This window comes from Hemitrygon akajei, chromosome 25 (genome assembly GCF_048418815.1).
Source record: "Hemitrygon akajei chromosome 25, sHemAka1.3, whole genome shotgun sequence".
Classification (NCBI taxonomy): Eukaryota; Metazoa; Chordata; class Chondrichthyes; order Myliobatiformes; family Dasyatidae; genus Hemitrygon; species Hemitrygon akajei.
This window is the reverse complement of record NC_133148.1, coordinates 45,259,465-45,282,807: the sequence shown is the minus strand read 5'-3', so window position 1 is coordinate 45,282,807 and position 23,343 is coordinate 45,259,465. Positions and strand designations below refer to the sequence as shown.

General features: G+C 47.4%; 1 protein-coding gene and 1 long non-coding RNA gene across 2 annotated transcripts in view; one reads left to right on the top strand and one right to left on the bottom strand.

Annotated features, from left to right (window-relative positions):
- Positions 1-23,343, top strand: part of LOC140716282 (uncharacterized) — a 240,220-nt gene that overhangs the window by 179,179 nt on the left and 37,698 nt on the right. The window lies entirely within an intron of this gene.
- LOC140716597 (uncharacterized) lies at positions 11,976-18,977 on the bottom strand. Its single transcript, XR_012096322.1, has 3 exons — positions 18,857-18,977; positions 13,374-13,453; positions 11,976-12,542 (listed from the first exon to the last, which is right to left on the bottom strand). It is a non-coding gene; the product is annotated as an uncharacterized lncRNA (long non-coding RNA).

Genomic DNA, 23,343 nt, shown 5'->3' with positions numbered 1-23,343 from the left:
GACCCTGCCAATGCCCCGACCCCTCAATTCAGTCGGTACAGAACTTTCCCAATTCGGATCGGCACTTAAATCAACCAAGCCTCAGGTCTTTCTTCACTCTCAGGCTCCAATTTGGTCCCTGCTGACTCAACTCTGTTCACCTCACTTCAGTTCTGCCAAATTGAATTACCTCCAAGTTCACTCCAGGAATGGCCGAACATTGGATCATTCCCCACTCTCCGACCCAGACCCCATTGCCTCGGTTCAACCTGTGCACACCACGCCGCAGCACTCCTACACCTTTTAGACTTCAATTGCCCCTGCAGAAGTGCCAGGTTGTAGAGGTGGTTCAAAAGCTCAACTCCTACAGAGAAGTTACAGTCTATTGTCTGCAGTGATCATTTACCAGAAAAAATGTAATTAATGAAGTACTCAGTAATTTTCTTTGTTTTATTTGCCACTGATGCCAGCTTAATTCCTCCACCATTGGTTTGTTGTTACTCCTTTCCACACCTTGTGGCACATCGGGCGGCAACCTTGCCTTTCTTTAGCATTTTTGTCTGTATTTTTTTACGACACTCAACCCAGCACAGATGGAAAGTGTGCAAGGAGCTGGCTGGATTTGAACCCAAACCACTCACCTCGAAGTCCAGTGCAGATGCCCCTACACCACCGGCCAGTCTCTATGACTGATGTACCGTGGATATTCTCTGTCCGGAGTTTTCAAGAGTATTTTTTCTCTGCAATGTAACTTGAACAGGTTTTATTTTGCTTTGGTGATGATTACATTCTACCTGTGGTAGCACAGATGCTAATTTGAACTGACCTGATGCAGGGATTCAACAGTTTCTTTCCAGCCATCAGTACTACTGAAATCACTGTGTTTCTCCAGCAGATTGTGTGTTGCTCTGGATTCCAGTATCTGCAGTCTCTTGTGTCTGGATTGAAGTTGACTTGACGGAAAGCATTTGGTATCTTGCAGTGACAACCTGCAACCACTGGGGGTCAGTAATACACCTCTGAAATAAGGTATTGAGGCTTCAGTCGAACTGGCTGCTGTAATAGCAACCTCGAGCCACTGGGTGTCAGTGTTACAGTCAGACAGAGAAGGGTTAATGGACAGTTTGGTTGAAACAGTGGACAGGAAGAGTCCATTGTGCCAGGAGGTCCTGAGATGACAGGAGCTCTTCAGGTGAATATGTCACATTGCAACGTGGTTTCCTCCCACACACAAAGACGGGCTTGTTGGTAGGGCTTGTGGTGGCGTGTTGGGGAGGAAGCATTAAGAAGAGGGACGCCTCACGTCTTAATAAGCTGGTAAGGAAGGCGGGCTCTGTCGTGGGCAAAGTACTCGAGAGTTTAACATCGGTAGCTGAGCGAAGGGCGCTGAGTAGGCTACGGTCAATTATGGATAACTCTGAACATCCTCTACATAGCACCATCCAGAGACAGAGAAGCAGTTTCAGCGACAGGTTACTATCGATGCAATGCTCCTCAGACAGGATGAAGAGGTCAATACTCCCCAATGCCATTAGGCTTTACAATTCTACTGCCAGGACTTAAGAACTTTTTAAAAGCTATTAATGCTTTTTGAGATAGTGATTTAGATGCATATCATATTTTTTACTGAGTTAAGTATTGTATGTAATTAGTTTTGCTACAACAAGTGTATGGGACATTGGAAAAAAAGTTGAATTTCCCCATGGGGATGAATAAAGTATCTATCTATCTATCTATCTATCTATCTAATTGGCTACTGTAGATTGCCTGCAGTGTGGATTGATAGAGTCCTACAGCGTGGAAACAGGCCTTTAGCACAAACCGTCCATGCTGACCAAGATGAGAATCCAAGTGAGACCCATTTCCCAGTGTTCGGCCCATAACCTTTCAAAATGTTCAAGTGCCTTTCAAAAGTTGTTATTTACTTAACTCAACCATTTCCTCTGGTGGCATATTCCACAAATTTTCCACCATTTCTGTTTAAAAATCCTTTATTTTCCTATTGAATCTTGCCCTTGTCAGCTGACCTAAGCCCTCAGCATGGACGGTTTGTGCTAAAGGCCTGTTTCCACGCTGTAGGACTCTATCAATCCACACTGCGGGCAATCTACAGTAGCCAATTAGATAGATAGATAGATAGATAGATAGATAGATAGATAGATAGATAGATAGATAGATAGATAGATAGATACTTTATTCATCCCCATGGGGAAATTCAACTTTTTTTCCAATGTCCCATACACTTATTGTAGCAAAACTAATTACATACAATACTTAACTCAGTAAAAAATATGATATGCATCTAAATCACTATCTCAAAAAGCATTAATAATAGCTTTTAAAAAGTTCTTAAGTCCTGGCGGTAGAATTGTAAAGCCTAATGGCATTGGGGAGTATTGACCTCTTCATCCTGTCTGAGGAGCATTGCATCGATAGTAACCTGTCGCTGAAACTGCTTCTCTGTCTCTGGATGGTGCTATGTAGAGGATGTTCAGAGTTATCCATAATTGACCGTAGCCTACTCAGCGCCCTTCGCTCAGCTACCGATGTTAAACTCTCCAGTACTTTGCCCACGACAGAGCCCGCCTTCCTTACCAGCTTATTAAGACGTGAGGCGTCCCTCTTCTTAATGCTTCCTCCCCAACACGCCACCACAAAGAAGAGGGCGCTCTCCACAACCGACCTATAGAACATCTTCAGCATCTCACTACAGACATTGAATGACGCCAACCTTCTTAGGAAGTACAGTCGACTCTGTGCCTCCTGCACAAGGCATCTGTGTTGGCAGTCCAGTCTAGCTTCTCGTCTAACTGTACTCCCAGATACTTGTAGGTCTTAACCTGCTCCACACATTCTCCATTAATGATCACTGGCTCCATATGAGGCCTAGATCTCCTAAAGTCCACCACCATCTCCTTGGTCTTGGTGATATTGAGACGCAGGTAGTTTGAGTTGCACCATATCACAAAGTCCTGTATCAGTTTCCTATACTCCTCCTCCTGTCCATTCCTGACACACCCCACTATGGCCGTGTCATCAGCGAACTTCTGCACATGGCAGGACTCCGAGTTATATTGGAAGTCTGATGTGTACAGGGTGAACAGGACCGGAGAGAGTACGGTTCCCTGCGGCGCTCCTGTGCTGCTGACCACCGTGTCAGACCTACAGTCTCCCAACCGCACATACTGAGGTCTATCTGTCTCTCCTCTTAACTACATATTGTGTCAAGAAACCTTCCTGAACACACCTAACTAACTCCATCCCATCTAAACCCCTTGCTCTAGGGAGATGCCAATCGATATTTGGGAAATTAAAATCTCCCATCACGACAACTCTGTTATTATTACACCTTTCCAGGATCTGTTTCCCTATCTGCTCCTCGATGTCCCTGTTACTATTGGGTGGTCTATTAAAATCACCCGGTGAAGTTATTGACCCTTTCCTGTTCCTAACCTCCACCCACAGAGACTCTGTAGACAATCCCCCCATAATGTCCACCTTTTCTGCAGCCATGACACTATCTCTGATCAACGGTGCCACGGCCCCACCTCTTTTGCCTCCCTCCCTGTCCTTCCTGAAACATCTAAAACCCGGCACTTGAAGTAACCATTCCTGTCCCTGAGCCATCCAAGTCTCTGTAATGGCCACCACATCATAGCTCCAAGTACTGATCCACGCTCTAAGCTCATCTGCTTTGTTCACAATACTCCTTGCGTTAAAATAGACATATCTCAAACTGTCCATCTGAGTGCGTCTCTTCCCTATCACCTGCCTATCCTCCCTCACACACTGTCTCCAAGCTTTCTCTATCTGTGAGCCAACTGCCTCTTCCCCAGTCTCTTCAGTTCAGTTCCCACCCCCCAACAATTCCAGTTTAAACTCTCCCTAGTAGCCTTAGCAAACCTCCCCGGCAGTATATTGGTCCCCCTGGGATTCAAGTGTAACCTGTCCTTTTTGTACAGGTCATACCTGCCCCAAAAGATGTCCCAATGATCCAGAAATCTGAATCCCTGCCCCCTGCTCCAATCCCTCAGCCACCTCATTCTATTCCTAGTAAGGGAATTAAGGGTTATGGAGAAAAGGTAGGTAGATGGAGCTGAGTTTATGGATAGATCAGCCATGATCTTATTGAATGGTGGGGCAGGCTCGATGGGCCAGATGTCCTACTCCTGCTCCTATCTCTTATGTTCTTAACATTGTGGGCTGAAGGGTCTCTTCCTGTGCTGTACTGTTCTGTGTTCTGATGAATCTGACTTTGGCTTCTCTCTTTAAAATTGCGGCGTGAATGCTATCATAATTTGATAACTGTGTCCTAAGGGTTCCTTTTCCTTGAGCTCCCAAATCAAATCTGGTCCATTACACAACACCCAATCCAGAATAGTTGATCCCCTAGCGGGCTCAAGCACAAACTGCTATAAAAATCCATCTTGTAAGTATTCCACAAATTCTCTCTCTTGGAAACCAAAATCAGCAACAAATTCCCAATCTACCTGCATATTAAATCCTCCATGACGATCATACCTTTGCTCTTTTGACTTGTGTTTCCTATCTCCCATTGTAATTTGTAGCCCACATCCTGGCTGCTGTTTGGAGGCCTGTATATAACTCCCTTCAGGGTCTTTATACTCATGCAGTTCCTGAACTCTACCCTCAACGATTCTACATCTTCTAATCTGATGTCACATCTTTTTAAGGATTTTACTTCAGGTTTTTTTACCAACAGAGCCATGCCACCCCTCTGCCTACCTGCCTGTCCTTTTGATACAATGTGTATCCTTGGATGTTAAGCTCCCAACTGTAACCTTCTTTCATCCAGGTATCTGAAATCCTGCCCCCTGTACCAGTTTCTCTGCCAAATCATCCTATTTTTATCCTCACAGGCACGTGGCACAGGCAGCAATCCAAAGATTACTGCACCGGAGGTCCTATTTTCAGCTTTCTACTTGAACTCCAAGGCCCCTCTGTTCCACAACAACCTCCAGCACCCTCTCGTTCACTGTGAAAGTCCTACCTTGGTTTAACTTTCCAAAGTATTACACCTTGAGCTTCCCTGAATAGAACTCCATTTGCCACTCTTCAGTCCACTTATTCAGCTGAACAAGATTCCACAGTAATTTTGATAAACTTCACTCTTGACTTTACCACTTATTTTTCAGCGAACTGCATTCAGTAGAAGAGGTCATTCATTGGTGATACAGAGCAAGGTTTAGAAAGAGCTTGGGTGTTTTCAGGACGTTACAATTGTTTGTAACCAGCACAAGGCGACGTTCGTTGGTGATGCAGTGCCAGGTTTGTAAAGAGCTCAGATGCTTTTGAAACTCTTTAGTGGGTTGCAATCAGTGTGAAAGGTGATTCGAGGGTGACACAGTGCAAGGGTTAAAAAGTGCTCAGGTTTTTTGGGAGTACAATCATTACAATCTATTAGGCACTTGGCGGGAATGAATAAACAGAAGCAAGGTGAAAGTGGAGCAGCCATTGTGTGAGTGAACAGTGATACAGTGGTTGGACTTTGACTAAACAGACTTCTTTGTAACAACACACACAAAATGCTGGTGGAACACAGCAGGCCAGGCAGCATCTATAAGGAGAAGCACTGTCAACGTTTCGGGCCGAGACCCTTCATCAGGACTAATTGAAAGAAAAGATTGTAAGAGATTTGAAAGTAGGAGGAGGAGGGGGAAATGCCAAATGATAGGAGAAGACCGGAGGGGGTGGGATGAAGCTGAGAGCTGGAAAGGTGATTGGCAAAAGGGATACAGAGCTGGAAAAGGGAAAGGATCATGGGACGGGATGCCTAGGGAGAAAGAAAGGGGGAGGGGAGCACCAGAGGGAGAAGAAGAACAGGCAGAGTGATGGGCAGAGAGAGAACAAAAAGGGAAGGGGGCAAAAATAAATAAATCAGGGATGGGGTAAGAAGGGGAGGAGGGGCATTAATAGAAGTTAGAGAAGTCAATGTTCATGCCATCAGGTTGGAGGCTACCCAGATGGTATATAAGGTGTTGTTCCTCCAACCTGAGTGTGGCTTCATCTTGACAGTAGAGGAGGCCATGGATACACATATCAGAATGGGAATGGGACGTTGTATTAAAATGTTTTCCTTGAAAACTGGCTTGGGCAAACACAGTTGGATGTTCTGAGTAAGTTTATAGTAAGTTTAATTTTTTCTGTTAGTACACAGCTAGTGTTCTGACAATGGGTCCAAATTTAGTGATATGTTCCTTCTGTGAGATGTGGAAACTTTGGAAGACCTCCTGTCTCCCTGAGAACTACATCAGCATGAAGTGCACTGAGCTGCAACTCCTTAGAGAAATTGTGTTACGGAACTGGACCTGCAGCTCGATGACCTTCAGTTCAAACGGGAAAATGATAGAAAAGAGCCACAGGGGGGTAGTCACCCCTAACTTGCAGGAGGCAGGTTCCTGGGTGACTGTCAGGAGAGGGAAAGGGAATAGGCAGCCAGTTCAGGCAGAACATCCAACTGTGTTTGCCCAAGCCAGTTTTCAAGGAAAACATTTTAATACAACGTCCCATTCCCATTCTGATATGTCTATCCATGGCCTCCTCTACTGTCAAGATGAAGCCACACTCAGGTTGGAGGAACAACACCTTATATACCATCTGGGTAGCCTCCAACCTGATGGCATGAACATTGACTTCTCTAACTTCTATTAATGCCCCTCCTCCCCTTCTTACCCCATCCCTGATTTATTTATTTTTGCCCCCTTCCCTTTTTGTTCTCTCTCTGCCCATCACTCTGCCTGTTCTTCTTCTCCTCTGTGAACAGTTCAGCCATCCTCTGTGGCCATTCACCTCAATAATAAGTATACTAATTTGGATACAGTTGGAGGGGATGACCTACCAGGGGGCAGCCACAGTGGCCTGTTCTCTGGCACTGAGTCTGTTCCAGTGGCTCAGAAGGGAAGGTGGGGGTGTGGAAGAGGAGTGCAGCAGTGATAGGGGATTCCATAATTAGAAGAGCAGACGGCAGGTTATATGAATGTGAAAGGGACACCCAGAGGTATGTTGCTTCTGTTATGCAGCAATAGATCACAAATGAGTCAGGTTTGAATGTTCGGGTCAGGGATGTCTTGGAACAGGTTGACAGCATTCGAAAAGAAGAGGGTGAACAGCTGGAAGACATGGTATATATCGGTATCAACGGCACCAGGGGAAGCGAAGAGGCACTGAAGAGAGAATATAGGAGTTAGATGGAAAGCTGAAGAGTTGGACCTCCAGGGTAGTAATCTCTAGATTGCTGCTTGTGCCATGCACCAGTGAGGGTAAGAATAGGATGCCTTGGCAGTTGATTGTGTGGCAGAAGAATTGGTGCAGGGGCAGTGATTCAGATTTCTGGACCATTGTGATCTCTTCTGGGGAATATATGACCTGTACAAAAAGGACAGGTTACACCTGAACCCGACGGGGACCAATATCCTTGCAGACAGGTTTGCTAGAGCTGTCTAGGAGGGTTAAACTAATTTCTCAGGGGGGTGGGAACCAGAGTGATAGAGCTGATGATGGGGCAGTTGGTATACAACTAGATGTGGTGTGTAGTGAGGCTGAGAGGAGAGGAAAGGACAGGCAGAAAATGGGCAAAATTGAAGTTATGTGAATGAGTTAAAGTGTAACAGGGGGCCAAAATCAAAAAGAGTGATGAATACAGGACTGAAGGTGTTATATTGGAATGCACACAGTCTATGGAATAAGGTCTTGTGGCGCAGTTAGAGATTTGCAGGTATGACGCTCTGAACATCACTGAGTCGTGGCTGAAGGAAAATCTTAGCTGGGAGCTTAACATCCAAAGATGCGCATAGTATCGAAAGGATAGGCAGGTAGGCAGAGGGGATGAGGTGGCTCTGTTGGTAAAAAATGAAATCAAATCCTAAGAAAGAGGTGACATAGTATCAGAAGATGTAGTATCATTGTAGGGATAGTTAAGAAAGTGCAAGGGTAAAAGGATCCTGATGGGAGTTATAGACAGGCCTCTGAACAGTAGCCATGATGAGGGCTACAAATTACAGTGGGAGATAGGAAAGGAATGTAAAAAGGCATAAGTTACATACTCATGGAGTTTCAATATGTAGATAGATTGGAAAAATGAGGTTGGTGCTGGATCGCAAGAGAAGAAATTTGTAGAATGCCTATGAGATTGTTTTTAGAGCAGCTTGTGGTTGAGTCCAAAAGTGGAACAGCAATTCTGGATTAGATGTAGGGTAATGAACCAGATTTGATTTGCAAGCTTAAGGTAAAGGAACACTAAGGAGGAAAGGATCATAATGTAATAAAATTCACCCTACAGTTTGAGAAGAGAAACTAAAATCAGATGTATCAGTATTAGAGTGGAGCAAAGGGAATTACAGATGCATGAGAGGAGCTGGCCACAGTAGATTGGAAGGGGTCAGTAACAGGGATGATGGCGGAACTGCAAAGGCTGGAGTTTCTGGGAGAACTTTGGAAGGCAGAGGAAAGATGCATCCCAAAGATGAAGTATTCTAAAGGGAGGATGAAACAACCATAGCTATCGAAAGAAGTCAAAGACTACACAAAGAAAAAGAGAGGACATATGATATAACAAAAACCAACAGAAGGCTTGCTATCTGGCATCTGCTATATGTAGTTTGTGCTGTTATGAATGTTGGTGCAGCGTTTTGCACCTTGGCCCTGGAGAAACACTGCATTGTTTGTCTGTACTGATGGGCATTCACGTCTGGTTGAATTATAGTAAACTTGAACTTAACTTGAAGGCAACTAAAAAAAGACATAAAGAGAGAAGAGATGAAATATGAAGGTAAGCTAGCCAATAATATAAAAGAGGATGCCAAAAGTTTTTTTCAGATATATATCAAGTAAATGAGAGACCAGAATGGCTATCAGACCACGGGAAAATTACGCTGGAGAGGTAGCAATGTGGGACAAAGAAATGGCAGGCGAACTTAGTAAGTATTTTGTGTCAGTCTGCACTGTGGAATACAGCAGCAAAATGCCAGAAATGCAAGAGTGGCGGGGGCAGAAGTGATTGTCATTTCTATTACTAAGCAGAACATGCTTGGGATGCTGAAAAGTCTGAAGTCACCTGGAGCAGATGGACAACACCTCAGGGCTCTGAAAGAGGGAGCTGAAGAGACTGGAGGCATTAGTAATGATCTTTCAACAGTCACTAGATTCTGAAATGGTTCCAGAGGACTGGAAAATTCCAAATGTCACTCCACTTTTTAAGAAGGGGCAGAGGCAGAAGAAAGGAAATTATACGCAAGGTGGTTAATAGTTAGTGCAGTCTCAGTGGTTAATGGTTAGTACAGACTCGGTGACTAATGATTAGTGTAGACTCGGTGGTTAATGGTTAGTGTAGACTCGGTGGTTAATGGTTAGTACAGACTCGGTGGTTAAAGGTTAGTGTAGACTCGGTGGTTAATGTTTAGTACAGGCTCAGTGGTTAATGGTTAGTGCAGACTCAGTGGTTAATGTTTAGTACAGGCTCAGTGGTTAATGGTTAGTGCAGACTCAGTGGTTAATGTTTAGTACAGGCTCAGTGGTTAATGGTTAGTACAGACTTGGTGGTTAATGGTTAGTGTAGACTCGGTGGTTAATGGTTAGTGCAGACTCAGTGGTTAATATTTAGTACAGGCTCAGTGGTTAATGGTTAGTGTAGACTCAGTGGTTAATGTTTACTACAGGCTCAGCAGGCTCAGTGGTTAATGGTTAGTACAGACTAAGTGGTTAATGGTTAGTACAGACTAAGTGGTTAATGGTTAGTACAGACTCGGTGACTAATGATTAGTGTAGACTCGGTGGTTAATGGTTAGTGTAGACTCGGTGGTTAATGGTTAGTACAGACTCGGTGGTTAAAGGTTAGTGTAGACTCGGTGGTTAATGTTTAGTACAGGCTCAGTGGTTAATGGTTAGTGCAGACTCAGTGGTTAATGTTTAGTACAGGCTCAGTGGTTAATGGTTATTGCAGACTCAGTGGTTAATGGTTAGTACAGACTTGGTGGTTAATGGTTAGTGTAGACTCGGTGGTTAATGGTTAGTGCAGACTCAGTGGTTAATATTTAGTACAGGCTCAGTGGTTAATGGTTAGTGTAGACTCAGTGGTTAATGTTTAGTACAGGCTCAGTGGTTAATGGTTAGTACAGACTCAGTGGTTAATGTTTAGTACAGGCTCAGTGGTTAATGGTTAGTGCAGACTCGGTGGTTAATGGTTAGTGCAGACTCAGTGGTTAATATTTAGTACAGGCTCAGTGGTTAATGGTTAGTGTAGACTCAGTGGTTAATGTTTAGTACAGGCTCAGTGGTTAATGGTTAGTGCAGAGGCAGTAGTTAATGGTTAGTATAGACTCAGTGGTTAATGGTTTGTACAAACTCAATGGTTAATGGTTAAGCCAGACTCAGTGATTAATGGTTAGTACAGACTCAGTGGGATGATGGGCCTGTTTCTGTGCTGTATCTCTCTACTTACAGGAAACAGTACAGACTGAGTACGGAAGCCCTTGTAAGTGTTCCCCGGACTAACCATCAAAAGAGATAAGTGTGACCCCACTACAGTCTGAAGGGGAATGCAGACCTGAATCACCAGTGATTAATGTTCTTTCCCAGACACTGTCTACCTCGCTGTTTTCTGATTTTATTTTCTACGCTCTTGCACATTCTAATAGAAAATGTGACTTCCTTGCGACTCAGCCCCCATTCATCATCAAAAACTTTTGTGGTTCATTTGTGGACGTGGTTGGTCTGCAATGCAAAATAATTGGACCATTTTGCCCAAAAGCAACCACTTGCATTTACAGTGTGGCTTTAATATAGGAAATCATCAGAAGGTGTTTCACAGGAACATAAATCAGATGTCAGGTCATAGAAGGAGAGGGAATGGCAGGTGAGGAAGTGTCTGGTCAGAGGAGGAATCTGGAAGCAATGCCTCAGTCCAACGGGATGATGTGCTGAAATGGTTTGCACCACAATTTACTGACTCACTCAGACGTCTGACACAGAGTGATGGAAGAGTGAAGGGAATGGAAATGACATCCATAAGATGGATTTAAATTAAAGAGGAAGAGAAAGACACAGACTGCAGGTTTAAATTCATTAGAATGAATCTGTGGACTTTGTTGAGGAAGCTCCTCAGACAGAGTAATTGACAGTAGGACTGGACTCCCATATGGAGGAGGGTGAGAGGAAACTCAGGAATCATTTGAGAATGAATTCATGGGAAAAATCAGTAAAGTCCATGTAAATTATTTAATTCATTTATTTATTGGCACACAGCGTGGAATAGGCCCTTCTGGCCCTTCGAGCTACACTGCCCAGGAATCACAATTTAATCCTCGTCTCATCACAGGACAATTTACAGTGACCAGTTAAAGTACCAAACTGAGGTACTTTAGACTTTGGACTGTGAGAGGAAACCGGAGTACCCGGTGGAAACCCACACATTCCTGGGGAGACATTACAATTCCTTACAGGCTGTGGCAGGAATTGAACCCCAGGTCGCCTGCACTGTAAAGCTTTCTGCTAACCACTACACTACCATGCCGTCCCAAATGCTGGGTTCCCCAGTCTGTCTGTTGGATTCATTAATCAAAACTTAAACTTGTGTTGGGTCCTGACGGTTTTGCAAACTAAAGTACTTCAGCAATCAAGAAGGGGCATTAAAACCCGTTGCTTATGACCGCTGAATACTGGTAGCAGACATTCTATTCAAATTCCATTGCTTACATTAACCAATAAAATAATCCCTATTCGAGCAATGTGATGCCCGCCACTGAAACTGGGAGTTTCCAGGAGATACACAGACAATGGCAACCCACTGAACAATTACATGTATATAGGTAATTATTTAAAAACACAAACAAACATAAGAAAATTAAGCTACAATGAAGATAATAAAGTAGTACCATCCCAGTACCTTCGGGACCATTATTTGCAGTTTGTGAGATCTGTCAATCTGTCCTTACCAGAATTGATTCAGAGTTTAAAGAGACTCAAATCCAGTTCAGGTGATGTTATTTTATTCAAGGTGAACACAAAAATCAACAGCAAGGTACTGGCCCAGCGCTATTACAGGAACAATTCTACACATTTTACTATCCAGATGCCAGGAAAAAAGGTGGTCTGTGTTGTTGTTTCAGTCTAAACTTGATTCACCGGGCAGCAATCGTTCTCATCAACAAACATCAGCTCCAGCATGTCACACAGTGATTCTGTAATGTTGACAAGACAGTCTGTGGCATCTTTTAGTTTCTCCTTCTTTTTCACTTTATTGCTGACAATTCACAATTATCTGATCACCAAAATGGACCTCTGTGCACAGTTTGAGCAAACACACTTTAAGTAGTTGGTGGGAGTCTCCCAACTACTTCAGAACATAAAGTGCAGGTGTACATACATTTGAACACTCATTTCCATAACATAATCAATAAATCAATCAGTAACAGTCAATCATCATTACAGTGAGCCCGTTTCTGACACGTGGCAAATGCTCTGTAACGAGGAGAGGGTCTTGCTGTCTCTGTGTCTTTTCCCCTTTGCTTTTGATTCATTTTGTCTCATTCTGTGTGATAAACGTGAACCTGTTGGTTGGTGCAAAGCACAACATTAGAATTGTATTTCCATATGTAAAGCAGTGTGTTTATTCTTTTTAGTAACACAGCTCCACTGGGAGGGCCCCCTGCTCAAATTAAACCTGCCTGTGAAACCGGAGAGGAAGTGTAAGGACTGAGTGTTAATGTTATCGCAGAGTTTCAGACATCTGTCAGCTATTAATAACAAATAGTTACTGAGCTTCAAGTAAACCTACAACACAGAACAGTACAGCACAGGAACAGGCCCTTCAGCCCATGATGACTGTGACAACCTTAACGCCAAATTAATCTAAACTGAACTATCTGCACAGAATCCATATCCCTCCATATCCTGAATGGTCATGTGCTTTTTCAAATGTATCTCAACTGTACTATCATGCTGATTCACCACCACTCCTGCCAGTGCATTCCAGGCACCTATCACTCTCTGTGTAAAAAATACAACCCACAAATCTCCTTTGAATGTTACACCCCTAACCTTAAGTCTTTGTCCTTCTGGAAATGACATTTTACCCTGGAAAATGACTTTGACTGTCAACTCTATCGATGACTCTGATGCTTTTATAAGCCTCTATCAGGTTGCCTCTCAGCTGACGCTCCCGAGTAAACAGTCAAAGATTGTTCAACCTCTCCTTACAGCTAATATTCTGTAATCCAGGCAACATGCTCGTGAACGTCTTTTACACCCTCTCCAAAGCCTCCACATCCTTACAATGGAGCAAACAGAACTGGGGTTTCATGAAGTTTCACCCAGGTAAATGCAGGCATGGAAACCTATGCTTTAACTTGGACAAAAAGCAATCTGTACTCCCCTCTTACCCAGTCCCATGAAATTCTCCTAGCAGGGACACTGTCTCCTTGATGCTGGAATGTACTGGATTCAACTTTTGGGCTCTTTCCTGTGGAAACAGGGACACATTTTTAACCTCATTAGTAATACGTGAATGGTTTAGATGCTCAAATACACCCTGTCATGAGGGTCATGAGAAGGTTGAAGGGTAAAGCATGTTTCCACCTCACAGATAATAAAAATACTTGATAGGGTGGAGGAGAAATGTGGTTCAGTCTTCAGGGAGGTTAAAACTATTGTAAGTAATCACTAATCATCCACTTTGGATTATTTATCCGGAGTGTGGGGAGAAAGTGGATCTCTCCCACAGAAGTAAATGCGGGAAAGGGAGCAGAGGGAAAGTTAATCCAGTTGGACAAAGGTGGAGTGACTGGAGGTTCATATGGAAAATAAACAATGGCATGAAATAATTGGTCTGAATCTCCTCCAGCGCTGTACGTTTCATTTAAATCTGTGTAGTACCAGAGTCATGGGAGAGTAACAAAATCTATTGGGTTTCCTTTCCTTCACCATGTTCCTCTCCCACTCTCTTTATCTCTTCCTCGGACTTGCACTCTCCTGTTCCCCCCACAATCACTGCATATCCACATCATTTCCCCCTCATTTCCTCTTTGTCACCCCTCTCATCACTTCCTCCCCATTTCATTCTCATGTCTCTTATCCTCTTCCTCCTTCACTCTCTCTGTATGTTCCTCTCTCTGTATTTTCCCTTCACTTTTCTGTTCATCACCCAATCCCAAACTCTTTCTCAGGAACTGTAGTTTCCTAGTGGCAGCAGTTGGGCCCAGACCAGTCACCTACGATCAGGTATATCAGATCAGCAGACTCAACTAGTTTCTGCCTTCACTCCCATCAGTATCAGCAGCAGGTTTAATATCACTGACGTATGTAGTGAAATTTGTTGTGTTGTGGCAGCAGTACAGTGCAACACATAAAAATCATAAATTACAATAAGATACACGTCTATATAACTCATGCAAATTGAGAGCAAAAATAGGTGGTAGTGTCCATAAATTGATTCATTGCCTGTTCAGAAATCTGATGGCAGAGGGGAAGAAGCTATTCCTGAAATGTTGAGCGTGTGTCTCCAGACTCCTGTAGCTCCTCTCTGATGGTAGTAATAAGAAGAGGACGTGTCCTGTATGATCTGGGTCTTTAATGATGGATGTGGCTTTTTGAGGCATTGCCTTTTGAAGATGTCCTCAATGCTGGGGAAGATGGTGCCCGTGATGGAGCTGGCTGAGTTTGCAACTCTCTGCAGCTTTTTCTGATCCTGTGCAGTGGCCTGTCTGTACCAGACGGTGATGCAACCACATCGAATGCTCTCCATGGTACATCTGTAGAAATTTGCTAGAGTATTTGGTGACACACCAAATCATCTCAAACTCCTAATGAAATTTAACCTCTAATGTTCTTGTTTTGTCATTTCATCAATAGGTTGGACCCAGGATCGATCTTTAGCGATGTTGACAGTCAGGAATTTGAAACTGCTCACCCTTTCCACTGCTGATCCCTCAATGATACCTGGTGTGTGTTCCCTCCACGTTCCCTTCCCGAAGGCCACAGTCAATTCATTATTCTGACTGACACTGAGTGAAGGTTATTGTTGTGACACCAATCTATCTCACTTCTGTACACCTCCTCGTCACCATCTGAGATTCTGCCAACAACAGACAAATGTGAAGATGACATTTGAGCTGTGCCTAGCCACACAGTCATGGGTGTAGAGAGAGTAGAGTGGAGCATGACCCATATCTCAATTCAGAATGGGATAAAGGGGCAGTGGGAGCTGGAACGGATTAGCCAGCTGTGAGATTTTTAACTTATAGCTGTAAGTCTAGAAAGTTTTAAACAACCTGTAATGAATACAAGCCAATGGTAGGTTGAGGCAGGTACACATGAAAATAGTCAGGTGTGGTGAGAAACATAAGGAGGTAAACTGCCCACAGTCACAGAGGTTGTTGTTTGGTGAGCTCGTGTTTCAAGAGAGGTCTTGTTTCTGCTGTGTCAGCTGACTGACACAGATTCCATAAGGGAATAAACAATCCCAGTGGAAAGAGGGAATGTGGAAGGTTTACTTTGGAAGAGAGACCACTGGCAGGTTTGGGTTCTAATTAATCCTGATGATGAATTTAAGTTTAGGGTCTCAATGTGCTGCAGTTAATGAGGAAAACAGGGATACAGAGGGGTGGAGCAGAGATCAAATTAGACCACATCTGGAACACTGGCTGTGATTCTTGGCATCACCCCTCAGGAAAGATGTGTCTTCCTTGGAGTGAGGGTGTGTGGACGAGGCACAGTGAAGTGCTACTAGGACTGGGATAAAATGTTAGGTCTGGTCTCTTGTTCCCTGAAATGTGGAAAACTGAAGGCCAGTGTGATTAAGGAGTTTAAAAATACTCCAGAATGGCACAGAAGAATAACACAAAGAATCTGTTATTTCAGGATATACAGGTCACTGGAAATCTGGAAGTCTCTCTGGAAAGTGGTCACTTGGGGGAAGGGATGGGAGTGTCAGTTGAAAATTCAATACTAATATAATTTTGTTTGAGTTCAATTATTCAAATATGTGGAGCCAAGGTGGGTAAATGGAGCTCAGACACACGTCAGCTTAAGAAGGAATAGACTGGAGGGCTGAACAACCTCCTTCTGACACTCAGTGCACGGGATAAATTTGAACAGAATCTCTGCGTGCAGCTGTTGATTTACCAGAAACACATTTCATATTTTCATTCTTGACAGGTAGATGAAACTGGACAGTGATATAGGGGAAATTTCCTTCTCAGCTTCCTGTAGGAGATGTGGTTTGACTTAATCTGAAAAGGGAATCTTCAAGAGGAAATAGGCTTACTAAAAAGAAAAAGTTCGCTGCTCAAGGCATAGAAATACTTTTTCGATTCAGGGACCAATACCATAGAACCATAGATACTGATACTGACTATCCACCCTATCTATGCCTCTCATAATCTTGTAGACCTCTATCAAGTCCCCTCTCATTCTTCTACGCTCCAAAGAGAAAAGTCCCAGCTCTGCTAACCTTGCTTCATATGACTTGTTCTCCAAACCAGGCAACGTCCTGGTAAATCTCCTCTGCACCCTCTCCATAGCTTCCACATCTTTCCTATAATGAGGTGACCAGAATTGAACACAATACTCTAAGTGCGTTCTCACCAGAGATTTGTGGAGTTGCAACATGACCTCTCCACTCTTGAACTCAATCCCCCTGTTATTAAAGCCTAGCATCCCATAGGCCTTCTTAACTACCCAATCAACCTGTGCAGCGACCTTGAGGGATGTATGGATTTGAACCCCAAGGTCCCTTTGTTCATCCACACTCTTAAGTAACTGACCATTAATCCTGTACTCAGTCTTCTGGTTTGCAGAAGTTTTCTGGTATTCATGGTTTAATACCATTAAACAATTCTTGTATTACTGAAAATATATTTCTTGTATTACTATAGATGTACAGTGCAGAGTATTCTGACAGGTTGCATCACTGTCTGGTATTGGGGGGGGATAGGGGCTACTGCACAAGATCGAAAGAAGCTGCAGAGGGTTGCAAATTTCGTTGACTTCATCTTGGGTACGAGCCTACAAAGTACCCAGGGCCTCTTCAAGGAGCAGTGCCTCAGAAAGGCAGCATCCATTAATAAGGACCTCCAGCACCCAGGGCATGCCCTTTTCTCACTGTTACCATCAGGTAAGAGGTACAGAAGCCTGAAGGCACACACTCAGCAATTCAGGAACAGCTTCTTCCCCTCTGCCATCTGATTCCTAAATGGACAATGAACCCTTGGACACTCCCTCACTTTTTAAAATATATTATTTGTTTTTTGCATGATTTTGATCTATTCAATATATGTATATTGTAATTAATTTACTTATTTATTTATTATTATTTTATTTTGTTTTTTTTCTTCTATGTTATGTATTGCATTGAACTGCTGCTGCTATGTTAACAAATTTCACGTCACATACCAGTGATAATGAACCTAATTCTGATTCTAATTCTGAAGAGGATTGACTAATGGGACTGAAAGTCTGAAGGGAGACGGGGTCCATGCAAGTATGGAGACATCTGTCCTCTGGGAAGTGACAATATAAAGCTGACTTGAAACAAACTTAAATCTTGGTTCTATGGGAAGAAAACAGAGATGGGCTCAGATTGAAGGTGATGCTTATTTACGCTGCAAGCAGGAAATTTGTGCTCTGGCCCAATACCATTATACCCATGGTTCCAACTAAACTTCTCCAGTACAGATATCTGCACAAGAAAGGGAAAAATTGCCCAGTGTGACCATTCTCGAAATACAGGACAAATCTAATAAGACAATAATGGCCCAATTCATCTACTCATTTTCAGTAAAGTGATGGGAGCCATAATTGACAGTGTTGGAAAGTGGCACTTACTCACCAAGTAACCTCGTCACCAGTTTAGGTTTTGCTGGGACCATTTGGTTCTTCATTGATCAATCTTGTTGTCCTATCTGTTGCTATCAAATCCTCTGACGGCACATTCTAGATACCGACTACAATTTTGCCTCATAAATCTCATTTATACTTTTCCCCTTTCATCTGAAACCTCTGCCCTCTGGCGTTTGACATTTCTACTCTAGAAAAAGTCTGTGACTATCTATGCTCCTCATAAATTTACATACTTCTGTCAGTCCATCCCACAGTGTCCAACACTCCAGTAAAAACAGTCCAAGTTTATCCACCCTTTCCTTACAGGAAAGATGCTCCAATCCAAACAACACTTGACTGAATCTACTCTTTACCCTCTCCAAAGCATCCACATCGTTCCTGTAATGCAATGACTAGAACTTTACCCGCTCCAAATGTGAAATTATCAAACAAACTCAAGATATGCTGGAGAATTTTGGAAGGGATCCCCTATGATCTGAGAATTCGACAGAGGCTCTCCCTGTGGATGCTATCAAAAGCCTTTTCAAAGTCCATGAAATTTATGTACAGTTGTCTCTGCCACTCTGTGCACTGCTCTATGATGTTACGCAGCATGAAGATCTGGTTGACAGAGCCTCTATTCCTCCTGAAGCCAACTTGCTCCTTCTTCAAGCAAACATCTACAGCATCTGTAATCCATTGGACAATGACTTTGGTGAGACAAAAGTGTGATGCCACACCAGTTGTTGCAATCATTAATACTCCTTTTTTGGGGATCCTAACTCCCTTTGTCCAGTCCCTGGGCACTTGTCCCCATTCCCAGATTATAGTAAACAGTGGATGCAGGATGACTGCTTCAACTTTTGGTTCAGCTTTCAAATTCTCATGTTCTGGAGCTTTACTGTTTCTTGATTTAATCACAGTAACAATCTCTTCTTTCTTGGGCAGATCTGCATTGATGTCAAGGTCCTGTGTGTCTATTCAGTAAATCTCTGAAATACCCTGTCCATCGTGCTTTGTGCTCTTATCAAAAGCAGACCATTCTTACCTCTCATGGGGCTACTGGATCTGGCTTGGAACTTCCTGCATACCAATGTTGAAATCTTGTACATATTTAACGATCACGTCGACTGGCACTGCTGTGGCCACCACTGCAAGGTCTTCCATGTAGACTCTCCATGTAGGTCATGAGGCTTGGCCAGATACTTGGGGCTGGGGTCTCCAGGCTTGGCCAGAGACTTGGGGCTGGGGTCTCGAGGCTTGGCTAGAGATTTGGGGCTGGGGTCTCGAGTCTTGGCCAGAGACTTGGGGCTGGGGTCTCGAGGCATGGCCAGAGACTTGGGGCTGGGGTCTCGAGGCTTGGCTAGAGATTTGGGGCTGGGGTCTCGAGGCTTGGCCAGAGACTTGGGGCTGGGGTCTCGAGGCTTGGCTGGAGACTTGGGGCTGGGGTCTCGAGGCTTGGCTAGAGACGGGGCTGGGGTCTCGAGGCTTGGCTAGAGACGGGGCTGGGGTCTCGAGGCTTGGCTAGAGACTCGGGGCTGGGGTCTCGAGCCTTGGCTAGAGACTTGGGGCTGCGGTCTCGAGGCTTGGCCAGAGACTTGGGGCTGGGGTCTTGAGGCTTGGGGCTGGGGTCTCGAGGCTTGGCCAGAGGCTTGGGGCTGGGGTCTCGAGGCTTGGGGCTGGGGTCTCGAGGCTTGGCTAGAGACTTGGGGCTGGGGTCTCGAGGCTTGGCTAGAGACTTGGGGCTGCGGTCTCGAGGCTTGGCTAGAGACTTGGGGCTGGGATCTTGAGGCTTGGCTAGAGACTTGGGGCTGGGGTCTCGAGGCTTGGCTAGAGATGAAGCTGGGGTCTCGAGGCTTGGCCAGAGACTTGGGGCTGGGGTCTCGAGGCTTGGCCAGAGACTTGGGGCTGGGGTCTCGAGGCGGCCAGAGACTTGGGGCTGGGGTCTCGAGGCTTGGGGCTGGGGTCTCGAGGCTTGGCCAGAGACTTGGGGCTGGGGTCTCGAGGCTTGGCTAGAAATTTGGGGCTGGGGTCTCGAGGCTTGGCCAGAGACTTGGGGCTGGGGTCTCGAGGCTTGGCTAGAGACTTGGGGCTGGGGTCTCGAGGCTTGGCTAGAGACTTGGGGCTGGGGTCTCGAGGCTTGGCTAGAGACGGGGCTGGGGTCTCGAGGCTTGGCCAGAGACTTGGGGCTGGGGTCTCGAGGCTTGGCTAGAGATTTGGGGCTGGGGTCTCGAGGCTTGGCCAGAGACTTGGGGCTGGGGTCTCGAGGCTTGGCCAGAGACTTGGGGCTGGGGTCTCGAGGCTTGGCCAGAGACTTGGGGCTGGGGTCTCGAGGCGGCCAGAGACTTGGGGCTAGGGTCTCGAGGCTTGGGGCTGGGGTCTCGAGGCTTGGCCAGAGACTTGGGGCTGGGGTCTCGAGGCTTGGCCAGAGACTTGGGGTTGGGGTCTCGAGGCTTGGCTAGAGACTTGGGGCTGGGGTCTCGAGGCTTGGCCAGAGACTTGGGGCTGGGGTCTCGAGGCTTGGCCAGAGACTTGGGGCTGGGGTCTCGAGGCTTGGCTGGAGACTTGGGGCTGGGGTCTCGAGGCTTGGCTAGAGACGGGTCTGTGGTCTCGAGGCTTGGCTAGAGACTTGGGGCTGGGGTCTCGAGGCTTGGCCAGAGACTTGGGGCTGGGGTTTCGAGGCTTGGCCAGAGACTTGGGGTTGGGGTCTCGAGGCTTGGCTAGAGACTTGGGGCTGGGGTCTCGAGGCTTGGCCAGAGACTTGGGGCTGGGGTCTCGAGGCTTGGCCAGAGACTTGGGGTTGGGGTCTCGAGGCTTGGCTAGAGACTTGGGGCTGCGGTCTCGAGGCTTGGCTAGAGACTTAGGGCTGGGGTCTCCAGGCTTGGCCAGAGACTTGGGGCTGGGGTCTCGAGGCTTGGCTAGAGATTTGGGGCTGGGGTCTCGAGTCTTGGCCAGAGACTTGGGGCTGGGGTCTCGAGGCTTGGCCAGAGACTTGGGGCTGGGGTCTCGAGGCTTGGCTAGAGATTTGGGGCTGGGGTCTCGAGGCTTGGCCAGAGACTTGGGGCTGGGGTCTCGAGGCTTGGCTGGAGACTTGGGGCTGGGGTCTCGAGGCTTGGCTAGAGACGGGGCTGGGGTCTCGAGGCTTGGCTAGAGACGGGGCTGGGGTCTCGAGGCTTGGCTAGAGACTTGGGGCTGGGGTCTCGAGCCTTGGCTAGAGACTTGGGGCTGCGGTCTCGAGGCTTGGCCAGAGACTTGGGGCTGGGGTCTCGAGGCTTGGCTAGAGATTTGGGGCTGCGGTCTCGAGGCTTGGCCAGAGACTTGGGGCTGGGGTCTCGAGGCTTGGCTGGAGACTTGGGGCTGGGGTCTCGAGGCTTGGCTAGAGACGGGGCTGGGGTCTTGAGGCTTGGCTAGAGACGGGGCTGGGGTCTCGAGGCTTGGCTAGAGACTTGGGGCTGGGGTCTCGAGCCTTGGCTAGAGACTTGGGACTGCGGTCTCGAGGCTTGACCAGAGACTTGGGGCTGGGGTCTCGATGCTTGGCCAGAGACTTGGGGTTGGGATCTCGAGGCTTGGCTAGAGATGGGGCTGGGGTCTCGTGGCTGGGCTAGAGACGGGGCTGGGGTGTCGAGGCTTGGCTAGAGACTGGGCTGGGGTCTTGAGGCTTGGCTAGAGACTTGGGGCTGGGGTCTCGAGGCTTGGCTAGAGACTTGAGGCTGGGGTCTCGAGTCTTGGGGCTGGGGTCTCGAGGTTTGGGGCTGGGGTCTCGAGGCTTGGGGCTGGGTTCTCGAGGCTCGGGGCTGGGGTCTCGAGGCTTGGCTAGAGATTTGGGGCTGGGGTCTCGAGGCTTGGGGCTGGGGTCTCGAGGCTCGGGGCTGGGGTCTCAAGGCTTGGCTAGAGATTTGGGGCTGGGGTCTCGAGGCTTGGCTAGAGACATGGGGCTGGGGTCTCGAGGCTTGGGGCTGGGGTCTCGAGGTTCGGGGCTGGGGTCTCGAGGCTTGGCCAGAGACTTGGGGCTGGGGTCTCGAGGCTTGGCTAGAGACTTGGGGCTGGGGTCTCGAGGCTTGGCTAGAGACTTGGGGCTGGGGTCTCGAGGCTTGGCTAGAGATGGGGCTGGGGTCTCGTGGCTGGGCTAGAGATGGGGCTGGGGTCTCGAGGCTTGGCTAGAGACGGGGCTGGGGTCTTGAGGCTTGGCTAGAGACTTGGGGCTGGGGTCTCGAGGCTTGGCTAGAGACGGGGCTGGGGTCTCGAGGCTTGGGGCTGGGTTCTCGAGGCTCGGGGTTGGGGTCTCGAGGCTTGGCTAGAGATTTGGGGCTGGGGTCTCGAGGCTTGGGGCTGGGGTCTCGAGGCTCGGGGCTGGGGTCTCGAGGCTTGGCTAGAGATTTGGGGCTGGGGTCTTGAGGCTTGGCTAGAGACTTGGGGCTGGGGTCTCGAGGCTTGGGGCTGGGGTCTCGAGGCTCGGGGCTGGGGTCTCGAGGCTTGGCTAGAGATGGGGCTGGGGTCTCAAGGCTTGGCTAGAGATGGGGCTGGGGTCTCAAGGCTTGGCTAGAGACGGGGCTGGGGTCTCGAGGCTTGGCTAGAGACTTGGGGCTGGGGTCTCGAGGCTTGGCTAGAGACGGGTCTGTGGTCTCGAGGCTTGGCTAGAGACTTGGGGCTGGGGTCTCGAGGCTTGGCTAGAGATGGGGCTGGGGTCTCGTGGCTGGGCTAGAGACGGGGCTGGGGTCTCGAGGCTTGGCTAGAGACGGGGCTGGGGTCTTGTGGCTTGGCTAGAGACTTGGGGCTGGGGTCTCGAGGCTTGGCTACAGACGGAGCTGGGGTCTCGAGGCTTGGCTGGAGACGGGGCTGCGGTCTCGAGGCTTGGCTAGAGATTTGGGGCTGGGGTCTCGAGGCTTGGCCAGAGACTTGGGGCTGGGGTCTCGAGGCTTGGCCAGAGACTTGGGGCTGGGGTCTCGAGGCTTGGCCAGAGACTTGGGGCTGGGGTCTCGAGGCTTGGCCAGAGACTTGGGGCTGGGGTCTCGAGGCTTGGCTAGAGACGGGGCTGGGGTCTCGAGGCTTGGCTGGAGACTTGGGGCTGGGGTCTCGAGGCTTGGCCAGAGACTTGGGGCTGGGGTCTCGAGGCTTGGCTGGAGACTTGGGGCTGGGGTCTCGAGGCTTGGCCAGAGACTTGGGGCTGGGGTCTCGAGGCTTGGCTAGAGATTTGGGGCTGGGGTCTCGAGGCTTGGCTGGAGACGGGCTGGGGTCTCGAGGCTTGGCCAGAGACTTGGGGCTGGGGTCTCGAGGCTTGGCTAGAGACTTGGGGCTGGGGTCTCGAGGCTTGGCTACAGACGGAGCTGGGGTCTCGAGGCTTGGCTACAGACGGAGCTGGGGTCTCGAGGCTTGGCTACAGACGGAGCTGGGGTCTCGAGGCTTGGCTGGAGACGGGGCTGCGGTCTCGAGGCTTGGGGCTGGGGTCTCGAGGCTTGGCCAGAGACTTGGGGCTGGGGTCTCGAGGCTTGGCCAGAGACTTGGGGCTGGGGTCTCGAGGCTTGGCTAGAGACGGGG